The sequence below is a fragment of the Megascapheus bottae genome, chromosome 2, assembly GCF_031878675.1.
Source record: "Megascapheus bottae isolate mThoBot1 chromosome 2, mThoBot2.hap1, whole genome shotgun sequence".
In the NCBI taxonomy this organism is placed as follows: Eukaryota; Metazoa; Chordata; class Mammalia; order Rodentia; family Geomyidae; genus Megascapheus; species Megascapheus bottae.
In genome coordinates this window covers 37214792-37240563 of record NC_143510.1, presented here as the reverse complement: position 1 = coordinate 37240563, position 25772 = coordinate 37214792, and the positions used below count along the sequence as shown (strand labels likewise).

General features: G+C 40.9%; 1 protein-coding gene across 1 annotated transcript in view; it reads left to right on the top strand.

The window, feature by feature from the left end:
• Foxp1 (forkhead box P1) overlaps positions 1–25772 on the top strand; it is a 574139-nt gene that overhangs the window by 206390 nt on the left and 341977 nt on the right. Inside the window, exon 3 of the mRNA XM_090323968.1 lies at positions 59–156. The gene's annotated coding sequence lies outside the window, so the exon portion shown is untranslated. The remainder of the gene's footprint in view (positions 1–58; positions 157–25772) is intronic.

The following is a 25772-nucleotide window of genomic DNA, read 5'->3' as shown; positions in this document are numbered from 1 at the left end:
TCTTTGGAGCTGGCCCCGCTTCTCTCTAATGCTCTCTCTCTTCTCTTTCGCCTTCCAGTGTCCCTCTGCGTGTTGCAGTCCTTTGGCATTATTATGAACGCCTCCTGCCAGTGACCCCAGGCTTTTTATGGCTGTGAGACACGTCCAAAGTTCAGGGTAAGTGGCAGACACTTCCCGCCCATGGTGCACCGCTGAAGATCTGATCTGTGTCCACCCGTGCAGGGATGCAGTGATGACTACAGACATTACATGGAGAGGTGAATCGCCCTGTTCTTAGGCTGCGTCCGGAGTTCCCCAGCCCTCCACAGCCACTTTGCAGTCTTCAAAACTAGGCCTCACCCCTGGGATCCTACCTGTAGGAAGGAGGCCTAATGCTGAAGCCAACCAAATTTGTAAAGGGTCAGAGAGAACTTCTTGTCCCTATCATGGGCCCTCCATCGCTATGGCAACTGTTCAGTGATGCTGAGCCAGGGACAGTCCATAAAGGAATGGGAGAGTCCTTGAATACCAGTGAAAGTTCCTTTACAGAAACAGTAGAGGACCAAGCACAGTGGCGTGTGCCTGTATTCCTAGCTACTTGAGAGGCAGAGAAATCAGGAGGATTGCAGCTAGAGGCTGGACTAGGAAACGTTTAAACGTTTAAACAGATCCCATCTCAGTAAATAAACCGTATATGGTAGTAAAACATGCCTATCATGTCTACTATGTGAAAAGCATCAATGGAAGGACTGTGAGAGGAGGCCAACTCTGGACAAAATTAACAGACCTTGTATCAAAAACAACAGAAAGTGTATTAGAGATACAGTATCTTCTATAAGAGAATATATCAGAGGTACAATGACTCCAAGAACTGAACTAATTTGGCAAAAGTCACACAGTTGATTGACTCCACATCGTGTATCCAAATGCATTATGGTCTACCTCCAGTTGCAAATTCATTCCACAACCATAGAAAAGCTGCCTTTAGATCCTTTGCCTTGTCAAATTGTTAAAATTCCATTTGGGTCTTCTGGGGAAAAATGTTGAAGATAATAAAAACCTGGAGTTTCCTTTCCTCTAAAAACAAAACAAAACAACAACAAAACACCTTAATCAAAAAGTGCAGTAGTAGCCAGGCAGTGGTGGTTCATGCCTGTAATTCTAGTTACTCAGGAGGCTGAGAGCGGAAATCGTGATTCAAAGCCAGCTGGGGTAGGAATAGAATGTCTGTCTGTGAGTCTTTTATTTCTAATTAGCCCCCTAGAAGACTGGAAATGGCACTGTGGCTCAAAGGGGTAGGGAACTAGCCTTGAGCAAAAGAGCTCAAGGGAAGAGCTCAGGCCCTGAGTTCAAGCCCCACAACACTCTCTGTTTCTGTTTCTGTTTCTGTTTCTGTCTTTGTCTCTGTCTCTGCCTCTGTCTCTGTCTCTGTCTGTCTCTCTCTGTCTCTCTCTCTCTCTCTCTGTCTCTCTCTCTCTGTCTCTCTCTCTCTCTGTCTCTCTCTCTCTCTGTCTCTCTCTCTCTCTCTCTGTCTCTCTCTCTCTCTCTCTCTCTCTCACACACACACACACACACACACACACACAGGAATAATGGCTCTAATGGTAGAAAGCCTGTTTAGCAAGCTCTATGCCTTGAGTTCTAACCCTAGAATCACCATTAAAAATACAGACAGTAAGCTGATAGGGATATATCATGGCTGAGAGGCCTGTGAACTTGTCACATCACTGAGTCCCAGTTCCTCTGACCTGAGACTGCACAGTGAGAAAGCACGAGCCTTCTTCCCAGGCAGGGGCACTGCAAACAAGCAACTCAATGTGACTGTGGAAGGATTTAGAAAACATAGGCGGAGCTGGGGCCTGGTGGCTCATACCTGTAATCCTGACTACTCAAAGGCTGAGATCTGAGGATCAAGGTTCAAAGCCAGCCTGGGCACAAAAGGACCTGAGACTCTTCTCTCCAATTAACCTCTAGAAAGTGGAAGTGGGGCTTGGCTCAAGGGTAGGGGCAGTAGCCTGGAGCTGAAGAGCTCAGGGACAGCTTCCAGGCTGAGTTCAAGCTCCATGACACACACACACACACACACACACACACCAAAAAAAAAAAAAAAGAAAAGAGAAGAAAAGAGAAGATAGGCTGACTGCCCCTAGCCTTTCCGGCTCACCAGGTAGAGGGCTTCTTCTGCCTCTTTTCAGGGACCCTGGGCATTGATGAGGCGCAGGAGCTGGAGTAACATGGTTTGTTGTGTGCTTGTCCTGTGTTACAGTTGATGGACAGCCGTTGAAATATCTTTTTACTGTCAAATCTGGATGAAGGGATGTGCTCAGAGCTGATGGCCGGCTAAATGCCGATGGAGGACGATTAAATTCTCTTTAATCATCAGAATCTGAGAGGACTTTAAGATCTTCCAACTTTAATATAGGCCTTAATAAGTAATAATGTCTACAAGTGTGTTTGAATTTCACAAGTCTTGCATGTCAAAACATATAGAAAGGATGGGCAGATACGCTCCTCAGGCCTAGTTGCACTAATTAAGGAGGAAGCCATACTTAAACAAACAGCTTTCGGAACAGAGGAATAATGAGAATCCCAGTTCATGAATTTTATAGGGATTTTTTTTTTCTCACAGAACATTGTAGAGAAATCTTCAGAGGTATTTCTGTTTCTATACCATATCATTTAAAAATTGTTTTCCAGTAACACAGGTGTTACTGCATATAAGTGTTAAAAAGTTATTTGCACATCCTCTCATAAAAACATCAGAGGAGAGCAGTCTGTGTCTCCTAATTTTCTACTGTGCTTGTTTAAGCACAGTATTTCTTCCTTGATATCATATTATGGCTACTGGCTCTCAGCTGTTGCCTCTACATCCTAAAAGTTACAGAGGCAGAGATGTAAGAGACTGAAAGAATAGCCTTCCCAACAAATTGAAACTAATTGAATGAACTTTTCCTGAAGCCTTATCAGGACTTCTTATTATATCCTACTAGCCACCCTTAATTATAAGTAAAACTGAGAACTATTTCCTTTGGACTTGAAAATGTGAGCATAATTCAGTTTAAGTTCTTAGTTTCTAGTACTAGGGAAGGGCGGGTAAATGGTTACTAAGCTACAGTTGTATTTGCTTATCCCATGCTGTATTTTCCCTTGATATGTGTCCTGCTTGAATTTGCTATGGTACTGTTAGAAATCTCAGATGCTCCGCTGGCTCAGTGCAAGACTACTTCTGCCTTTGTGCCCTTAGATGAATCAGAGGTGGTTTGGTTTACCTGAGTACAGAAGGTATCTTAAATTTCTGTAAATCCTCTTCTATTTTTAAAATAAAATGTGTACATGATCTTTCTGTCCTTACATTCATGTGAAAGAAAACTCATGTCTGAGCCACCACACAGAATCATACCTGCCTGTACTCCCAGCTACTCAAAAAGTGTAGAGGTAGGAGCTTAGATTATGGAGCTGGACAGGCAAAAAGCCAGTGAAATCCTATCTCCAAAGAATAAGCTGGGCATGGCAATGCATGTCTGTAATCCCTCCTAGCTACTAGGAAGGCAGAGATGGGAGATCATGGTTCCATGCCGACCTGGGAACAATCTTGAGACCCTCTCTGGAAGAGCAGATTAGCTTAGAGTACAGCTTGAGTGGTAGAATCTTGCTAGCAAGCATGAGGCCCTGAGGTCAATTCCCAGAACTCCCTGAGAAAAAGAAAACTCTGGTCTGTAGAGCTGACGGAGTTAGCTATAAATACCTCTCATTATTACCCGTCAGTATCTTTCATCTGCTTAAAGCTGGTAATGTGCATTGTCGCGTTATGTCAGTGGCTGAAATGTTGTTCACTGGGAAGTTGTTACATAAAAGCTGACGCACAGAGAGGGACCCATCTCTCTCTTTCTGCCTCATGGAATTTTAGCTGGAAAATGATAAAATATATCCACTTTCCTATTGTTATTTGCATGACCTATGAATTAACTGGTGCTGTCTTAAGAAACCAACATTTTCCTTTCCTTTATGTACGCTTTATACATCTTAACCTACAAAATTACATTACAAAATGAAAATGATGTGCATGTAAGGCATTAATTTTGACTCCTTGTATCCTCTGTGGGAAAGGAAACAGATAAAAGCCAGTGCATTTCAGATAAAGTCTGTGAGTGAACTTGGGAAAACTTGAAACTCCTCATGGCCCTCAGAATCCCTCACTCCCAGCTCTTCGAGATCTCTGAAAAGACACTGCACCCCTCTCTCCAAATATCATTTCAGGAACTAGAATAACAATTCACCAGAGGGAAACCTGACCCATGTGAGGTGAGTCTGGCCAGGGTATGAAGTCCTTCCAGGAGGCTGCCTCGCTGTCCTGCAGGGCCTCCGGGGCTGGAGGATCTGCAGGAGTGCCTGGGACTTTCCCAGAGTCGTCTTTAGCATTTTTAATTTTTGCTGTGTGGAGTTTGGGAAGGATGGCTGCCACTCTTGCTGACGTGTGCTAGCCTTTTATTTCCCTCATTGCCCCTGTCTCAATGCCCATTCGGCCCTTGACATTTGACCTGGAGAGGCTGTGTCTCTCCTCAGTCACTCAGGAAGGGTGCCTGTTTCCTCCTTCTGCCGGATGAAGTACCCAGAGAAGGACATTGAGATTTCTAACCTGGAGAGATTTACACTGATGGCAGTTAAAAGAAAGGCTGGATTTTATGAAAAAATCAGAGCCACCTTGAGTAAGAACTTACCATGAACCCCACTTGACTCAAGTACTTTGTAAATATAAACCCACAATAATTCTAAGAGATAGTTATGGCTCCAACAGTCTGTAAAAGGCCTTGCCTGGTGTTTCTTGTATATGAAAATTGGAAGGCAGCCACTGATAGTCATACCTGAAATCCTAGATACTCAGGAGGCTGAGACATGAGGATGGCGGTTCAAAGACAGTGAGAAATGCCCGAGAACAGCCCTAAACCCAGAGTTCAAGACCTGACACTGGCAAAAGAAAAAAAAAAACATAAATAAAAATGAAGTGAAGAATGGAAGGTGAGATTTGAGCCCAGGCATCGCTTCCTCTGGTCTCCTAGCTCTTAACTCTATAGCTAGCTGGCCTTCAACATGCACATATTTCCCCTGCATGTTGGTCTGTCTACAAGAGCTGAAGCACTTCATATCCCTATTTTTCATCCCAGGACTGGTGGTACATTGCACAGGGGTGCTGTAAACTTGAGTTTCTTTTCCCCTTGTAACAAGAGCTATAGGTATGAAGGTTAGAGATACCTGTGAAGACATTTCTTCTAGGTCTTTTGGAGTTGTTCGCTGGCACATTGTTCTAACAAACCTCATCTCTGTGACTCTCAGTTGATGTCGTGTGAGCCTCTGACCCTTCAAAACCATTGATGTGTTTCACTCCATCACCTGTGTGAACAGGAGGTGAGAGAGGCTCCTCTTCCCAGACTATCTGTCTAGTTAGTACCTAACGTGTTCCTCTTAATGTGGAATGTTTACTTGGAAGGATTTTCTCCCTCTTGGAAGTAACTATAGCTCTGCTTCCAGGTTTTTGGCAGTTTGTTGGAGATAAGACTCTCACAGACTTTCCTGCTTAAGCAAGCTTCAAACCTGGATCCTCAGCCCTCAGACTCCTGAGTATTCTGTAGGTATTACAAGCATGAGCCACCAGATTCTGGTACTCATAGGATAGGGTGTGTGTGCGTGTGTGTGTGATGGGGCTTGGACTCTGGGCCTGGGCTCAGTCCCCGAGCTCTTTAGTTCAAAGCTACCATCCTACCCCTTTGAGCCAGTGCACCACTTCTGGTTTTCTAGTGGTTAATTGGAGATAAGAGACTGAAAGTCTTTAGTACCTGGGCTGGCTTTGAACTGCGATCCTCAGATCTCAACCTCCTGAGTAGCTAAGATTACAGGAGTGAGCCACCATGCCTGGCATGGCAATTTTTTAATTTGCCAGCAACATGCCCCAAACTGATCCTCTGATAGTAGTAAAATATCGGGCTTAAAAATGCATAAAAACCAGCTGCAAGGGTTTTTATTGATAAGACTTAGAATGTCAATATCACCTCTTTTAAGGATTCTGTGCCCTTCTCCACTAAGCATGTTAGATCTCTTAGACTGTGACTGACGAGTTGAGGTTAAAGGAGAGTGAGAAGGCTCCTGATTTTGAACAAATTCAATGAAGGAACAAGAGCTTCCATGGCTCCATGGCTTGAATGGCTCCATACTGCAAGCACTGCCAGGTTGTGTTGTAACTGTGCGTGCATCTGCTTTTGTAGCAGGAAGAAATCTTTTCTGAATAGTGTGGTATGTGTTACAGGATTACATCTTTTTGCTGCTCTGCCGTCCCATGCCTGTTGCTGATCATTGAGTGGGTCTGAGGGATGGGCAGGTATGGGGAACTGGAAAGTAGGTGGAAGGATGCTGAATCAAGGGAAGCTGGAGTGTGTCAGTGTGCTGTGTATCTGATGTACTCTGACTCCCTAGAATTGGAAGATTGAACACACTGTAATTATCCCACAGTCCTTCTCATTCTTGCTGCATGGCTCTGTGGAATGTGATTTTATGACACTGCTGTCTATCTAGTACTTGAACATCTCCAGGGACCTTTTCTACCTCAAAATATTCCAGGGACCTTGTCTTCCTCTTTTCCCTCCTCCTCCTCCTCGTCCTCCTCCTCCTCCTCCTCCTCCTCTTCCTCCTCCTCCTCCTCGTCTATCCATTTACCTGACCCTAGTAGGACATTTGGTTTCAGCAAGCATCTTCAAGATCAGCAGTAAAGTCTCTTTTCCTAAGGTACAAGAGGAGGTGGAAGGATCTGATGGTCTCTGGCTATGTGGCTACAGAGGGTGGTGGTCAAAGGAGCCACTGGCACTCACAGAAGCTTTAGACCTAGTGGAGTCTCTGAGGAGGAGTAGGAGCTACCAAGTAGTCAAAGAGAAAATGTCATGTTGATGGATGATCTTTTCTGTAGAGTTAAATCCAGAAGGATTTCCTAGGCAGTGAATTGCCTAGGAAAACTGGTGTATAAATATCTTAGCCAGGTTAAAAATTCATCTCTTTGAGTCACACAGTAGCCATAGAAATGAAGGGAATGAGATGCCAGCGATGAAAGGCTTTTATACCAGTAAGTCACATGGTATCTTGTAAATTGCCCTCATCTTCTAACAGGTACATGGTAACTGGATGGTAAAAACTCTTGTGATTGTAATGACCAAATTCCTGTAAGCACTTTTCTGGGAATTCGTTTACATAGAAAGTATTCTGGATCTGGGTTTTCTAAGATGGTTCCTGAGGATAAAAATAGTAACTCCCAAAGGGTTAAGGCATAAATGGAATATCATTGCTTATTTTTCTTTTTTTGGTTCCTTTCTATGTAACTCAGACTGGTCTGACAGCCACTGTGTATTTGAGACTGGACTTTAACTCTTCATCCTCCTGCTTTAACCTCTTGAGAGCTGGAATTACAAATATAAACTACTGTACCTGGCCAGGAATAAATATCTTGTCCTAGAAGAGACTGTCCTTGAGTATGGCATTTGTGTATTCTTTGTAGATCTCACTCATTATCAGAGACTGTGATGTTTCTTTTTCTTACCTAATCACTTGTCAGAGGCTTACAAATTAATTTAATTATGTCAACTTACTTAGATGATTTGAAAAAAATGTCACCCCCACATACTCTGGATGGAAGATATATTTCGTTTTTCATTAATTCTAAAAAAATAAAGATCTCAAAGATGGCAAGATTTTGTAAAGAACTTTAACTCCACAGGCTTATAATGCTTCTTGGAATTAATAATTTTCAGGTCTATCATATTTCCTCCTTGGCCCACAATTCATCCCATATTTGGGTCTTGGCAAATGCTGTTTGATTAATTAGGCAGTCTGTTAACTCTGATTAGTAAGTTATAACATATCAGCGGAGAAGTATCACTGCGATTTGGATTAAAAAGCTCTTCATCTCATCAAAACAAATTTACATTTATGGGAAAGTATGTTAAATGTGCTACGTTACCATGATGTATTTTGCAAGGAAAATTGATAAAGGGTAAAGAACTCTTCCCCCCACCCCCCACCTCTGGCCAATTTATTTATTCATTTTTATTGTGATGTGGCATTCATCACACTTTTCCTGCAGTAGGAATATACTTCAGTAGCTTGGGATTTTTCTTTTCAGCTTGCAAATTGCAGCTGGTTTAATCCCTCTATTATACATACATGATGGATGCATTGCATTTTTATTTAAGCATAATTTAGTGTCATGGCACATGGTTATATTCCAATTCTGACCACGGTGGCCTCTGATATTGGAGTCACTTGTAGAAATGAATCTTGGCTGTGTTGGGGGAATTAGCGGGTTACATTAAGGCTGGCTCTCTTTCACAGCTTAAAGGCACTGATGGTTATTAAATACCATTAGGCCTCTGTGGTCCCCTTCTATGTCTTGTCTAATGGCTTATCATCACTTAAGGGTGTTTGGGGCATCAACAATGTGCCTGCTTTCTCCCTCCCCATCTTGGCCTCCCTTCTGCCCCCTCCTTTCTGTCCTTGCTTAGCATGCAACACAGCACTGTAGAAAGTGAATAGACAAGTCAACACAAGACTCATTTTCCAGGTTGGGTAAATTCTGAAGTTTGTGAGAGTCCCCTCAACACCCCCACCCTGCCCCATTTTCTGTCCCATACCATGACATTCAGAAGCTCGCAGTGACCCCTCTCTCATCTGCTATAAACCCATATCTATGTACAGCCATGCATACATGTTCATGTATGTGTATGCACAAGCACCTATATATGGCATCTTGAGATGCTTAAGATGGAACTTTTGGAGTCTGTTGTGTCTAAAAGTTTAAACACCAACAGCCTCCAGCTCCCAGGCTGCTAAGCTGCTCCCAGAGCTGTCTACCCGCTGGGACCTTGTTCCATGTGTTGGTCATGAGTGAGTGGGGTACATGAATTTAGTATTTCATTTTTCCATCACTTGACCAAGTTTGACTTTTAGAGATTTCTGCATCCAGGTGTCATGGAAAATAGAGAATCAGAGAATCAGAGAGAGAATTATTTTCTTCACATCCAATGAACTCTTTGATTGTCCATTGGGATAGGATCATAGGCTAGAAATACTACACTTTATTTCTTTATTTTATTTAATGTAAGTATCTAATATGTGAAAATTAGCCTTTCTCAATCTAGGAGACTCATCTGATATTGAAGGCAATTACAGAAGTTTACTTAATTCAGAATGGAAATTGACATTTTATGAATTTGATTGTTTTTTCTTAACTGGGAACATTTAACAATAATCATAGATGACTCTTATTTGGGCAGAATTTAGAGCTGGTCCTTCAGAGATAGTTAGGTTTGAGACTCTCCAACAACACACTTGATTGGCAGCATGATCCTTCACTTTTCTGTTAATTCGTATAGTCCTTTTGAAAGAGCCAGTTTCGTGGATGTTGTTAAGCTTTCAAGGCACTAAAACATTTATCCTTTATTTTGCAATACTGGGCCTTGCACCAATAGTCTTGCACATTCTAGTGGAGTAATCTATCATGGATTCTTGCCCTTAGTTTTGGAAAAAAATTGTTTTTGAGACAGTCTTGCTATGATGGTTATGAATCTTTTTTCCATATATTTTTTATTGTAATTAATAGAAGGGTTACATTATATTTGCCAGATAGAAGATGCATTACTTCACATTATGAATCTTAAACTCACAATCTTTCTGCCTCAGTGTTCTGAGTTCTAGAATTACCACATACCACAACAGCCAGCTGAATTTGTGTATATGTTTTTTTTTAGTTGGATGCTAGTTACTAAATAATAGGTAGGTAGGTAGATGGACTAGATAGATAGATAGATAGATAGATAGATAGATAGATAGATAAACATAATTTTGTTGATAGGGCAAGAGGTAGGTGAGTAGGTAGGTAGATGGACTAGATAGATAGATAGATAAACATAATTTTGTTGATAGGGCAAGCAAATTCTACAAAAGAACTGACTGTGGGATGAGATTAAAGACAAAACAAAAAAAAGTAACAGTAGGGCCCGGAGTTTGGTAGAGTGCCTGCCTAGCATGCACAAAGACCCAAGTTCAATTCCCTGGTTCCACATACATAGGAAAAGCCGGAAGGGGTGCTGTGGCTCCAGTGATAGGGTTCTAGCCTTGAGAAAACCCAAGGACAGGGCTCAGGCCTGGGAGTGCTCACCCCCCCAAAAAAAGAAAGAAAAGTGAAAAGAAAATAAAAGAAAAGAAAAGAAAGAAAGAAAGAAAGAAAGAAAGAAAGAAACAAAGAAAGAAAGAAAAGATGGCTTGGATTTTCAAGTGTCTTTTGAACTAGCTAATTCTTACCGTACATTTATGGTTTCTAAGAAGCCTCAGTGGCAGTGTGGGGTAACCTTCTGGAAATTGCATCTTTAATGAATAGGTCTGTGGATAAAAGCAAGCAGACATATTGGGAGTTTGGATACTGTTACTGTGTGGTTTTATTAATTGAATTTATTCCTTTAAAATGACCTTGGATAAAAACAAACACCTCCTCTGTGGTCAGGGTGAGACAGATGTTTACCATAATTCCTTGCTCATTGAAAAAAATGCCTGTTCCACCCAACAAAAACAGCCACGTTTGCTTGCTCAATCAAAACTTTGGCGCATTCAGTCTTACTTTATATATCATGGCTCTGGTCTCACAACTTTTCCAAGTGTGAGGCTTAGCTCACTGACTCCAACATCTGTAGGAGAGGTTTGTGCACAGTGATCTATTATGTGAGTGCTTATTTCCCAGACTGTTTTTGGCATTGTCCTTCCTCATTGAAACCAATACCCCATGTGCAGAGCTCTGCTTGTTTTTGTAGACTACCCAGGTAACCCCTCACTCATGGCCCATGGCAAGGTTATAGAAGATTTGGGTTCTAAGAATAAAGTTTTGCTTCTACCATGGGAAGAATCTTGTTTCTTCTGGAGCATTCTAATCACTTCACTCTTGTTTTTTTCTTAGTGGATTCCCTCCCCTCAACTCCTGTTTTTTAATGAGAGCTAAGTTATCAGGAGCCCTCGCAGTCCCTTCCCACACCTTCAAGACATGGGTCTTTAGGCCCCTTGAGCACCGGTGCCCTCATCTGTACTCAAGAATAGGATTTGCTTGATCAGGCAAGGTTGAAATAGAACACAACTGGGCTTTCTTTGGGAAAATCCTCCCTTTGGAACAGAGAGCTCTGGGTGGCTCTTCTTATGTTCTTTCCTTGGCCAAAATAAGCAGGGATCTTGCATAACACCAGGGTAGGAAAAAAAGAGTCATTTTTAAGGGAAACATATGTTCACGTTGAGAAAAAGAGAGCTAGAATTGGACCCCGACAGTGGCCTACAATTCTACCAATGTCATCCTTTTGTGCAGGTAGGGAGCTAGGCTTCAGTTGTATTAATATGTTTGTAAAATACAAAATAAGTTGTTTTTCTACAGTTTTTTGGCCTTGGGTCCAAATGTAAGTCCATCTTGAGAGTGGGAGTTCAAGGCTTTTAGGATAGTTAATGGATATATGTTTTACTGGATGGATTCAGTCTTGAATTTGGTCATTTCTTAGAGTCTTATACTCAGACTTTTTTTTTCTGGAGGTGGTGGTGCTTGTCTGAATTCAAAGCAGAAACTATGCAAATATGTTTCATATTTGGTTTGACCTTAAGAGAATAGGAATCTGAGTAGTGAAATGAACCAGAGATGTCGCCTCTCTCTTTTTGGCTGATCAGTGCCCATTAGTAGTTGTCCTTTTAACTAAATCCAAATAATCTATGTAGATAGAAACAGAGCAGACACATGGGTATTTTAGACTATTTTGGGAGTGGCAAAAATCATTTTAATGCAGCTAATTTGCAAAACAGAAAAAAAATAGAAAAAGGAGATAGAAATACTTTCTTAAACTTTCTCACTTACCCATTCAAAATATGAAAGTTTCAGATCTAGGGGGAAAACCTACTAAAGTTCTTCTTTCCTCATTATAAATTAAACACATCTGTCTTCAAATGTCGCTATGAAGGAGATGAGGCCCAAGAGCATTCTGGGTATTCATCTAGCTTCAGTGTGAAAGCCAGAGCAATCACAGAGAGGGACTCACACACACAGACACAGGGACTAGGCCACGTGAGTGTGCTATGACAGGCCCCAGACTAGAGTTTTTGTTGTGTTTGTAACTATTTGTATATGTACTTTTTTTTTTTTTTGGTCAGTTGTGGGACTTGAACTCTAGGCCTGGGTGTTGTCCCTGAGCTCTTCAGCTCAAAGTTAGCACCTTACTCCTTGAGCTACAGTACCACTTCCAGTTTTCTGGTGGTTAATTGGAGTTAAGAGTCTCACAGACTTTGTAGTGCTGGGGCTAGATTTGAACCTCGATCCTCAGATCTTAGCCTCCTGAGTAGCTAGGATTACAGGTGTGAGCCACAGTGCCTCTTCTGTACTTTTTTTTTTAAGGAGACATAGACTTGCTAGATAGACTAGAATAGCCTTGAATTCATATTCCTCTTGTTTCAGCCTCCCAAATTCTTTGATTACATGAATGCACAAGCACGCCTAGTGCTTGTGTATATAATTCTTTTATGCATGAACAAGAGGAACATTCAGAGATGTATTTCTTAGTTATTGAAAAGCCCATCTTGGAGAGCCCTTGCTTTCTTTGAGTTAACATATGCAAATTTGGTAACTATGACACAGTGGGTCCTGACTTGTATTTAATCTCTTCAATTAAAACAAATGTAAAGCCAGACAGGGTGGCTCACACCTGTAATCCTAGCTACTCAGGAAGTTGAGATCTGAGGATCGTGGTTCAAAGCTAGCCTGGGCACTAAAGTCCTTGAGAGACTCTTATCTTCAATTAACCACCAGAAAACTGGAAGTAGCCCTGTGGCTCAAGGGGTAGGGCAGTAGCCTTGACATGAAGAGCTCAGGAACAATGCCCAGGCCCAGAAAGAAAGAAAGAAAGAAAGAAAGAAAGAAAGAAAGAAAGAAAGAAAGAAAGAAAGAAAGAAAGAAAGAAAGAAAGAAAGAAAGAAAGAAAGAGAGAAAGAAAGAAAGAGAGAAAGGACGGAAGGAAGGAAGGAAAGGAAGGAAGGAAGGAAGGAAGGAAGGAAGGAAGGAAGGAAGGAAGGAAGGAAAGATTGATTTAAACACTCTTGGTAGAAAACAATATAAACAACAAACTTCCTTAGCCCCCAAGGAAACAATACCGTTTAAAGTAGGAGTTGCTCTTTCAGGATGAATTTTAGATTCAGGATATTTCCACTACTGCCCCCTTCAGCCCCTCCAAGGCTGAGATGTCTTGTCATTCATACCTTTGAGGTATTGTACTGGGGACAACACAGTTAAAAAATGACATCCAGGGGCTGGGAGTTTGGCCTAGTGGTAGAAGGCTTGCCTAGCATGCACGAGGACCCGGGTTTGATTCCTCAGTACTACATTACATAGAAAAAAGCCAGAAATGGTGCTGTGGCTCAAGTGGAAGAGCTCTAGCCTTTAGAAAACCCAAAGACAGTGCTCAAGCCCTGAGTTCAAGCCCCAAGTCTGGCAAAAAAAAAAGAAAAAATGACATCCACATATGTGTACAGGTAAGGGGTTTTGAGCTCCATTTCGTTTCAATCCATACATAGTACAGAATACATGTTTTTCCAGCATTTTGTTCTTTAGGATTCCTTAAAGTATAACAGGGGGGCCAGATGCCATCTCTATTTGTAGGAAGTAGGAAGGGCCTCCAGGAAAGTGTCAGAGCAAAAGTGGAAATCCCTAAAGTCTTGTTTAATAAATTTAATGTGCCCATTATCACATTCTCACTATGTGACAGCTACTCTTGGAAGCAGCACTCCAGCACTATCTCACTGATCTTAGTGCATGAACCAGCTATGCTTACTGCCTCCGTGTTACAGATGAATGAACTGGGGCTTAGAGAGGGTAATGATATTAAACTGCCCTGGTTATGAAAATAGTATATGGAACAGAATGATGTTTGTCATTTGCTATACAGGAAGGTATGGGAGCCAGCTTCCTGGTTCTAGGAGAGAGAGAGAGAGAGAGAGAGAGAGAGAGAGAGAGAGAGAGAGAGAGAGAGAGAGAGAGAGAGAGAGAGAGAGAGAGAGAGAGAGAGAGAGAGAGAGAGAGAGAGAGGAGAGAGGGAGGGCGAGGGAGAGGGAGAGGGAGAGAGGGAGTCTATAAAAGATGTCTATGTCTTCTTTAGGGCAGGCTGGGTGTACAACTTCCTGTTGTCTTTAATTATTTAAAAATATTGAAAGCAAGCTGGGTATGGTGCTCACACCTGTAATTCTAGCTACTCATGAGGCTGATATCTGAGGATCAGGGTTCAAAGCCAGCCTGGACACTAAAGACTATGAGACTCTTATCTCCAACTAATCACTAGAAAATGGGATATGGGGCTGTAGCTCAAGGGTAGGGCAGTAGCTTGAGCTGAAGAGCTCAGGGACAGCACCCAGGCCTAGAGTCCAAGCCCTATGACTGACATATACATATACATATATATATATATATATATATATATATAGCATATTTTACACTTGAGTCAAGGTCTATTTGCTGTTAAATTCCATTTTATTTTTTTGAACTGTGTTGACTTCTTAGATCACTTTACCAGAAATGGTTATGATCTCTGTGGGCTCTATTTACCTTTCCTAGGGTCTGTTTTATATAACTAAGACCACATCATATGGATTCCCACATCTTTCTCTGGGGTTTCAGGAACCAAGATTCATCTTGGGGATATTTTTGTTTGTTTCTTTTTTTTGCTGGTCCTGGGCTGAGCTCAGGGTCTGAGCACTCTCCTTGGACTTTCTCAAGGCTAGAGCTCTACCACTTGAGCTCAGCACTACTTCTGGCTTTTTTTTTTTTTCCTATGTATGTGATACTGAGGATTTGAACCCAGATCTTCATGCATGCTAGGCAAGCACTCTACCACTAGGCCAAACTCCTGGCCCCTTGTTTGTTTCTTTTTGTCAGTCATAGTGCTTGAAGTCAGGGCCTGGGCACTGTCTCTGAGCCTCTTTTTACCAAAGGCTAGCACTTTACCATTTTGAGCCACAGCATCACTTGTGGTTTTCTGGTAGTTAATTGGAGACAATATGTCTCCCAGATATTCCTGTCCTGGCTAGCTTTGAACCACGATCCTCAGAACTCAGCCTCCTGAGTAGCTAAGATTACAGGCGTGAGACACCAGTGCTTAGCATCTTGTTTTCTTCTGATGTTGTCCTATCATTCCCACATTTACCCTTATTGATCTTGCAGAGGCCATAGTGATCAATCTTCTCATTATTGAAATCTTAATAAGCACTTCAATTAAAGTGAACTATGAGTACTCTGACTTTTTATTTTCGAATAGATGTAATTCCTTGTGTGGACTTGAAAATGTATGTGCATTTCTAGGGCCTAGAATGTAGCTCGGTGCTATTCTGGTAATGAGTACAATACCCTGGTTTAATCCCCTGTACCACAAAAATGAAAAGACATGTCCATCTCAAGAGGAGTACGACTTAGTAGCTTGAAGTCTCTTATTGTATGACCTAAGTTTCTTCATTTAAATTTTTTAAATCATTAGATTTAAAATTCTTCAGATAAATAGCTTTGGGACATTCTAGGTTATTACTTACCTTTAGTAAGTAAAAATGATTGCTGTGGTTTTCCATGTTAGCAATAGAGAATTGAATCATGCTGGGTGTTCATGATTACAGCTTACAGTTTTCTCAGAACACAGCTTTCTTATATCTGTATTTTTGTTCATCTCAAGTATTTTCTAATATCCTTGTGATTACTTCGACTCCTTGTGTCATGGGAATGTTGTTTAATTTTTGATTCTGTATATTTACCAAATTTCTTTTACTGATTTCTGCTTTCATTCTGTTAGGCTTAGAGCACATATTTGCATTTCTTGAAAGTGTTTGATTTCTTAGTATATAGCCTTTTCCTGAACAATGTTCTTGATAGTGATGTATCATCTTTGCATAAGTTGGGTTTTATGTGAAATAGTCTAGAGTCTAGTTGGTTCATAGCATTGTTCCCGTCTCTTGCTTTGATCTTATGTATGTTGTATAATGGGGGTATTGAAGACTCCGACTACTATTATTAAATGCTTTCTCTCCTCTTTCAGTTCCATCAGTGTTTGCCTCTTGTGTTTTAGAACTTTGTTTTTAGACTTTCTTGAGAAGACCAAAAGAAAGCATTCTGACTCTGTCAGCCATGGAAGACTTCAACTCTGATTTAGGGGATAAGCACTGTATCACACTCATTGCAAGTTCAGTAATATAAAGGAGCAGTTGGTGGGACTACCCAGTCCATATTTAAATTAAGAGAATGGAAGGATTGATGGCTTACTTATCCAGCATATTATTTCTTTTTTATTGTAGGCAGCTGGTAAGGGCCAATTGAGGCCAAATCAGCATTATCTTCAGTGGCAGGTGACTCGGGGCTTTGAGTTACCCAGATCCATGTTTCATTTCTACGATTCACTTCCTCTGTGTAGACATGAACTAACACAAGACAAACATATTCCATGGGGAAAATATGCTTTTATGTTTTGGCAAATAAGAATAAAATGTAATTTTCTCGTTGCTGCACAATCCGTGACTCTACGGCCCTTCCTGTATGTAGGCCACATGGCAAACTGCAGGTGCAACTGTCATACAGAAATTGCTTTTTTCCCAAAATACAGAAATGTGAAATAAACCAATTTGGGCACAAGTAGGGTATGCTAGATTTACTTAGGGTCTGTTGAATATCTCCTTCCACTCACCATATCAGGACTAATCAAAGAGTTGGAACTGCCTAGTTTCTGTGCAGATGTGTATTTGGTTTTACAGAGACAGTGATACTTGGGATGAATTTGTTTTCCTAACAGTGTTACAGCCAAATAATAATTTATTTCTTTTCAACAGCATTATAAATTTGTTCTAGACATATGACAAGGGGAAAAGGGTTTTTAGCACTTGCACATGAATGCACACATAAAATATGATTTCTTACTGGAGAGTTTTAAAATTAGGTGTTTGTCTTTGCTTGTCGATATTTCTTTAGCTATTTTAGTATTCTTTCAGCATATTTTTGTGTATATCTTCAAATAATGAACTCATTGAGCCATAATTTTAAATTTTCCATGAATAAAGTAATGCTTCATGAAGAGACTTTTGCATATGTGTTAAATCCATCTTTTGTGTTGTTATTGTCTGTGTGAATGGTCTGTAAGGTTAATGGTTAGCTGTGCTTCTGTATCTTGACTTTGAAGTTGGAAGCGTTGTCTTTATCATTTTTATTTCATTGTGTGACCTGTCTACCTGCTGGGTTTCCCAACAGCTGTTAGCTAACTACTGTAGCACCATACTGCTACCAGCCTCCTAGCTCACAAATAGGAAGTAAACAGAAAATCTTGCTAATTTGAGCCCAGTAGGAACCTTTACTGTGTAATGAGGGACTAATTTTGAAAGCAGAGAGACATCTCACAAAATTAGAGCCAAATTTTTAAATGATCTTAAATAACTAATTGAGAGCAAGAATGGTACTTAAGAATGAGTGAGGCACTGACACACTGAAGAATTGCACCAGGCAGAGAAGAATCCTCTAGGAGATGGAGTAATTATGCTTGGGTTGCTACCGATGCTAATCTGAGTGTGGGAATGATAATGTACCTGAGAGGACAGGTTTGTGGTTGAAACACTCTTGATAGATTTTGACAAATTAAACAGTGGTAAAGATTTTTGGAAGTTATCCAGGTCCTTACCATTATTTATGTCAAGGAACTAGAAATCAGTGGTTAATTTGCAGTTCTTATAATTTTTTATGATACGCATGTTGTTGTAAATTTAGCCGAATGCAGCATCAACTCAGCGGGTTACATCTTATGTTGTCAGCTACCTTTTGACATCATAATAGATTTCAGCCGATAGAATACAATATAAGAGCACTGGGTGAAATATTTGGATCAGAGCCACACACAGTACACACACAACGGACATTCTAAGATGAAAAGGCTCACATTGGATTGGGGATGTGTGGGTTTGACTTGGGTGTTTCATTGTATTTCTTCTTTTTGCTGTTAAGCCATTCTAGCATCCTTTTCTGTATAGGCATCTTTTATATTTACTGCAGTCTAATGTACCCTTCAGTGTGTGGTATTTTGTATATTAACCAAAGTTTAATTCAGAGTGCTGGTTATCATATTCAACTGGTATCACAGCTTTAATATTCTTTTGTGGCCCTGAACTCTAAGTTCTTGAGATTTATTTTTTTCTCATCATATTTCAGTGTCCATTACATTATTAAAAAAATATTGACATTATCCCTAGATAACTGAAGCCTTCATTGGGAAGGTATTTTTCTTTTTCTCTCCCTTCCTTCCTTCCTTCCTTCCTTTCTATCCTCCCTCTCCCTCATCTTCCTCCTCCTTCTCTGCCGCCTCCTCCTCCTCCTCCTCCTCCTCCTCCTCCTCCTCCTCCTCCTCCTTCTTCTTCTTGTCCTAGGTCTTGAACTCTGGGTCAAAGTGCTGTCTGTGAGCTTCATTTACTCAGGCTAGCATTCTACCACATGAGCCACAGCTCCACTTCCCAGTTTTTTGAGTCTCATGGACTTTCCTGCTGGTCTGGCTTTGATCCATGACCCTCAGATCTCAGTTTCTTGAGTAGTTAAATATAAGTCACCAATACCCAGCTGGGAAGGTATTCTCTCCCCCCCACCTCTCTCTCTCTCTGTCTCTCTCTCTCTCTGTCTCTCTCTCTGTCTGTCTCTCTCTCTCTCTTTCTCTCTCTCTCTCTCTCTCTCTCTCTCTCTCTCTCTCTCTCTCTCTCTCTCTCTCTCTCTCTCTCTTTCTCCCCGCCCCCTCTCTGTTTCTCTCTCTCTCTGTTGGTCGTGGGACTTGAACTCTGGAACTGAGCGATGTCCCTGAGCTCTTCAGCGTAAGGCTACCACCCTACCCCTTGATCCATAGTACCATTTCCAGTTTTCTGGTGGTTATTTGGAGAGAAGAGTCTCAAGGACTTTAGTGCCTGGGCTGTCTTTGAACCACAATCCTCAGATCTCAGCCTCCTGAGTAGTTAGGATTACAGGCGTGAGCTACCATGCTTGGCTGGGAAAGTATTTTCTAAAGATGTTCTTTTTTCCCCATTTTTCATTTTATTTAATATTACCTCTTTAATAGTTGCTTCCTTCTTTGTCCTTGACTTTTGCCCTGCTCCCAATGAAAAGTATTAATGAACACTGTTTAAAAACTTTTTTTTCATCCCTTCATTCTTTCTGGTTCTCTAGTTTTGACCTCTAACTAGTTTCTTTTGAGACCCTCTGGTTTTTATGTCACATAGATTTTTGTGTCTCCTGCTTTGATCTGTGTGACTGCCTAACTTCTCATTTCTCTTGTATCATTTATCCTGCTTAGAAATATCTTATAACCCCATTGGTCAAATTTTGATCTTTCCTTTCTGCATCTGTTGTAAATCTTTGCTGAACAAAATTCTCTTGAATGCTGTCTGTGAGCTCCGCAGCAGGGCAGGGGTGTGAAGAGTGGAGTGGAGGGAGCGTTCTCTGGCTGCCCTTCATCTAATTGGGTTGCTTGACTTCAGTGCCTTATTTGGATCATCCATTTGGCAAGGCTGCTGCTGCCTTATTTTGCTATGGCCTTATCAGCTCCTGATGTCTAATAAATGTTTAATGATAATCGAAATGATCAGTTACCAGTCCATAGTAAAGGAGATCTTATTAACCTTTTTAAAGCACTGCTGTATTGTCCTTGGGATGGACATTCTGGATGCCATGTACCAGTGACTTGGAAATCAGATGGGTTGAACTGTTGGGGTTCCTTCCATGTAATAGCATGCAATGAAGCCTGTCCTTCACTCTTCAGTTTTCATTTGGAAAGTGGATGGCCTTTGCTGTTACTTAAATAATAATCCGCATTCACATACTTTAGGTAAATTACAGTAAATGTAATTAGGTAATATATTTGAGGGACATGCACTTATTTTTTTTAATAAAGAAAAGCAAACTTAAAAAAATGGTCCACTCACTTTTTGTGCACAGTAGACTTACCACACACACACACACACACACACACACACACACACACACATATGTAGTTGGTCTAGGGGCTTAAACTCACTCAGCCTGGGCACTGTCCTTGAGCTCTTCAGCTGGAGGCTACCACCCTAACCATGAGCCAAGCCCCACTTCCCATTTTGTAGAGGTTAATTGGAGATAAGAGTCTTAGGTCCTATTGTGCCTGGGCTGGCTTTGAACCTTGATCCTCCGATCTCAGCTTCATCTCTAATTAAACACACACACACACACACACACACACACACACACACACACACACACAAAAGCAGGAAGAAGAACTGTGGCTCAAGTGGTAGAGCACTAGCTTTCAGCAAAAGGAAGCTCAGGGACAATGCCCGAGCCCTGCATTCAAGCCTCAAGACCAGTGCAAGCACTTATGTGCACATGCATTCACTCACAGGACATTACATCAGAATATTCTTTTATCCTTTTATTGAATAGTATTTATATATGTCTATGTGTATATTATGTATGCATTATCTTAACTTGGATACCATTAGATGACCATTCAAATCAAGAAATCCAACGTTTCTCATTTATTTTTATTGAATCCATAGTCTATTCCAAAACTGACTAATGTTTTCACTTTTGCTTATTATCTTATCATTTCTGTGTACATTTCTGTGCACTATAGTTTAGCATTGTCCTTTTTTCCCAATTTTGACATTATCTTCAAGTTTCCTAAATAGTAACTTTTGACATTATCTCTAAGTTTCTTAAATAGCAAGTTTCCTGTCATGTCCTTTCTGTTCTATGTGGGCACCTATTAGAGAGCTGGCCTTGAGCTGAAGGTTTGGGAGTGTAGATCTTCTCATGCTGATTGACAGCTGGATCTACAGGCTGATGTTTGATCCCTTCTGCAAGACTCAAGGTAGTGTTATATTCTTGTACTGGGGGTGGGGGTGGGGGAGGCAATACTTGGTCATGTGAATAACTGATAATTTACTGGGAGGGACAAAAGAGTTGAATTCTAATTATAATATTGATTAGCTGGAAGTTTATTCATTTTATTCTTTAGCTTCCCATTGATTGCTCAGTATTACTGCTTGTTTAGGAAGTATAGGACACACATTCTCTGTTTGCCGATTTTCAAAATAATGAATTGGCTTGTTGTGTTCCTCTGAGTGAAACTATGGAATTTACTACATTTATGAGCCATAAATTTAAACATGTGCATTTCAATCATTTGTTTTTCCAGTTTTTGATGAGTTGTGTCTCCAATTAGTGCACGTCTTCACATTTAATCTACTGTCCTTCTGGTTGGAAAAGACTGGTGTTTCAGAGCTTCTCTTTCAACTGATGTGATGGGATGTTCCAAGGTCACCTGTGTCTGTCTTTTTGTGTCTTTTTCTTTGTCTCTTCTATGTGGGTAGTCTCTGGCTCTCTGTGTCTCGTCTTTTGTGATGACAGAGCCTTGGGCATGCTAGTCAAGTGCTCTGCCAATTATTTCTTACCTGAGAAATGAAATCAGCCTTTGTCATCATCAACGACCATTTCTTCTAGTCAAAAGTTGTTCACTAAAAAATTGTTGTTGGTCAATGCATCTAGACCTCACAAATTCCTGATTATTCTATTTCATATTTAAAGATATAGGCCTTTTCTTTTATAACTTTTTATAACTTTTATAACTTTACCTTTTATAACTTTATCTCCTTTTCTTTTCCGACAATTAGGGAAAAGACAAAATTAGGGTGTTGCATAATTGAGTAGCGTTTTCAGATGCTTTAATAGTTCCCTTTCTTCATTTCCTGCTCAGAGACTGTTATTTTACATATGTTTCATCTTCTTTACCTATTTTATACTTACCCTTAAGTTCTATTAATTTTTGTCTTCATTTCTTCTTGTTTTCTCATTTTAACTTTCAAATTTGTTAAGTCATTATTTATTATGTCAGCTTGTTCTCAGTCCTATGGTTGTATTCCTCATTTCTAAAATGATTTTTTCTATTTCTTTTCTCATTTCTAAGTTAGTCTAATTCTGAATTGTTATGCTTTCAGATTTTATATCATATTGTTAAGATCTCAGTTCATTTGAAATATAATACATTCATGTGATGACATGTCTTTCTGGTATATGCTTTTATTTTCTGTTGGATGCTAATTTTTTTTCCTTTGTAACTTGTAGCATTTAGTCTCAACTTTTTCTCTCATTCTTATTTATGTGAGAGTAATTTTCTGTGTGTGTATGTATGTATGTATGTATGTATGTATGTATATTTATCTATACTGCTGGATCTAGGGCTTAAACTTGGGGCCTGGCACTGTCCCTTGGCTTTTTTTGTTTGACCTTTGGGACCACAGCTCTGCCTCTGGATTTTTGCTAGTTAATTGGATATAAGAGTCTCTCAGACCTTTCTTCCCAGGAAGGAAACAGCTCTTTGAACTGTTATTTTCAGATCTCATCCTCCTGCATAGCTAGGATTTACAGGCATGAGTTACTGGCACCCAGTTTATTTTCTGAAACATGTGCAAGGTGGCTCTTCTGATTTAGACTCATCTGGACTTTTCTCCTTCTGGGCTACTGGCTGGCTTGTTAAAAGTGCATGGCTTTGTTCTTTTCTACTTAGAGGCCCTTCTCTGTCTTTTCTCTTGATTTTTCTCTTCTTAGTGGTGATTCTTTTTCTGGTAGTTTTCCTCTCTGTGGGGTTCTGTGCCACAGCAGAGACTTCAGAACTGAACTGTGAGATCCACAAACCCCAGGCCACCCCAATTCTTCCAACTGCAAGCTCCTCATGTATCTTGAATGGAAATAATTTCATATATCTCTAATGTTAGTGAACAACTGATATGGTTGTGGAGTGCAGTCTTCAAGGGGCTGCTGTGATCTCCTGTTGTGAATGAAAAGGTTGCACAATGCCTTGGGAGGACATTTCTATTTCTAAAAGGTACTGAATCTCAGTCATAAAGTTACAGACCTAGATGCGTGCCTCATGTGGAAAGAACTAATTAGCAAAAGACTGAAGATGCGGTGATGCGGTCAGGGGAACTTTGAGATTCACATATGATTTGTCAACAGTGAGCTCAGGTGCGTGATGATAGTGAGCTACTGTTTCTAGCAGCTTGTTTGCTCTGTTATAACTTTGGTAGGGAATTGATTGGCCGTCAGGTTTCCTGATTTGTGGGTACATGTTTGAGCACATCTGATTCAGTTATGGCTGACTAGCTGAGAAGGGTAGCAGGTACGCCTGCTCTTCAAGGTTGCGGGGAGTTGATTTCAGGACTGGAGTCGGCCCTCACTCTCTATTTGGGAGTGACAAAAATACTGTCATATCTTCCTGTTCAACCACTGCATTCACTCATCTAAGCCTGCCTCAGATGCCTTCCACACAGCAGCGGTTCTGAATCATCTGTTCTCTTCTCTCCCATTTAGTGTGTTTGTTCTCCTATGTGTACCAATTCCATGGGGTATTACATGATAGTGGAGAAATGTGAAGGAAGGATTTAGAGTGAATTCACCTCAAAATGTTGCTATTTACCCATTCCCTTGCTGACCCTTAGTTTTATCATCTCATAAATGGAGTAACAACAGTGTAAAGTTGTGTCTGTTACACACTGAGTACTCTTTTTCTTTCCTCTTGTTGCTTCCATTCCTCCCCTTCTGGCTCTGCAGAACTGAACTGCCTCTTGACCCTCTGTGCCTGTCTGTTACGTGCTCAATGCTCCTACCTGCTTATGCCCTTTGAGTCTTCTTTTCCTACAGCTACTGATGAAAATGAAAGGATTTGCCTTAAAATATATCTACCTACTTAAGTCAGTCCAACCAGAGAACCTGGCAGGAAAGCCTTCTCATGGTAGATCTTGTAGAAGCTCTTACAGCATTCTCTCTAGATGGACTTTAAGACCTGGGCTGAAATACGTAGCTCCAAACTCCTCCTTCTCTCCTGCCATCTGTTCATTGAGAACATGGCTTTCGTCTTGCAAACCCTATCACAGGTTTTGTGACGAGTGCCAGGATGCCCTCAGCAGTGCCGTTCTGTTTCCACGGAATCAGCATTGAATCCCAGTGGTCACCAGCAGGTCCTTTTGGCAGCATTAGGAGCTTCCTTACACAAATGGTCCCCAGTTACAATACTCCACGTATCCCTTGACTTTGCTGTAATCCCAATGTGATGCACACTCTGGGGAAACTAGACCCTGCATTTGACCTTTTGACCTTCCCCCTGCATAAGAGCAGCATGAAGACAGACCTCCCTCTCCCCCTCCCTCTCCCCCCCCCCCCTCTCTCTCTCTCTCTCTCTCTCTCTCTGCTCTGGTGATCAGCTGCAGTGAACAGGAGCCCTGACACCAGTGCAACCACAGAGGCAGCAGTGGGCAGGCCGAACTGGGGTCTGAGCTCAAATGTGCACTAGATTAGGTGTAGTAAGTGCATTTTCATCTTAGGATACTTTTAGTGTATGTGGATTTGTTGAGATATAATCATTTGTAGTTATTATTGCATCATTATTTTAATCTGGACCTCCCCCCTTTTAACCCTTAACCCTCTGTTTCTCCATGGGGCGGTGGGTTGTGCAGGACTACTCCTCTGAAAGGAGACTGTCTTCTATTAGCTGGACCTCTGCTTTGTACTACAACCTTATCTTCGGGTGATCTGGCAGTGAAAGATCACATTTCATTACCCTTTAAAGAAGGGAGCAGTGGCTAGTCTTGGCAGGCTTGCATCTTCCTGCTACTACGTGCCAGGTTGTTTAGTACTTTCTATAAGAAAATGATGTAGTGAAAGGTTTCTCTTCCTCTTTGAAAGGAAGAGTGATATTAATATAAAATAAACTATTTTGTTATCTTGAAAGCAGTGAGGGAAAGATAACATGGCTGCTGCCATTAGCACGTTCTAAACCATTGTGTCTTTATCATTCTGTGTTAAAGAACTCCTGGTATTTTGTACACCAAGAATTTATTCCATGGGTATTTTTCTCTCCACAGATGTTTCACACAAACCAAAGCTGTTTGTAGGAGATTTCTGTATAGGTATTCAGTCCATAGACAGCTGTGAGAACTATGTGGGGATTGCTGAGCAAACTGGGTTATGTTGAAGCCAGTGGAAGAGGACTTCCTTCTTCTTCTATGCTATTCAGGTTTAGCCACCTCAGAAGGATGCATGGCTTAGGACACAGCTATTGTGTATTGTCCAGCAATAACATTTGAAGCTGATTTGAATGGTTTGCTAGTATTTGAATATGAAATTATATTTTACAAAAGACAACTATGGATTGCCTTTGTGAAAGTATTGGAACAACACTGTGCCCATTTTCCCCAGAGGAAGGTGGATTCTGCACCTGAGTGCTAGGAGGCCTTGGGATGAGGCAGGGTCTGGGATTCATTCTCTCCTGAGCTGCTTTGCTCATTACTGTGACCCTCTGTGCCCCCCTTTCCACCTCTCCCCACACTGGAGTTGGCTATCTTTTACTAACATGCAAAAGTAAACCAAAACACACTGGCATTCTGAGGCAAATAATTTGCTGAGTGTGTCTGCTCGATGATACACTTTAAGACAAAAAGCAGAAAATACATAGTTAAAATCTGCATATCATTTCTGAAATGGGTATGTATTATCTCATCTACATATAGTAATCCTAGCATATAAACAAATGTGCTTTTCTATAATGTAATAAATATGAAGTGGTGGAAGTCACCATAGATCATATGAAAATTTCTGCTCTTCAGAGTATAGTATGGAAGTTATAGTATCTCAAGTTGCAGGGCCTACTTGGTGGGTCTCCTGTTCAATTTCAGGT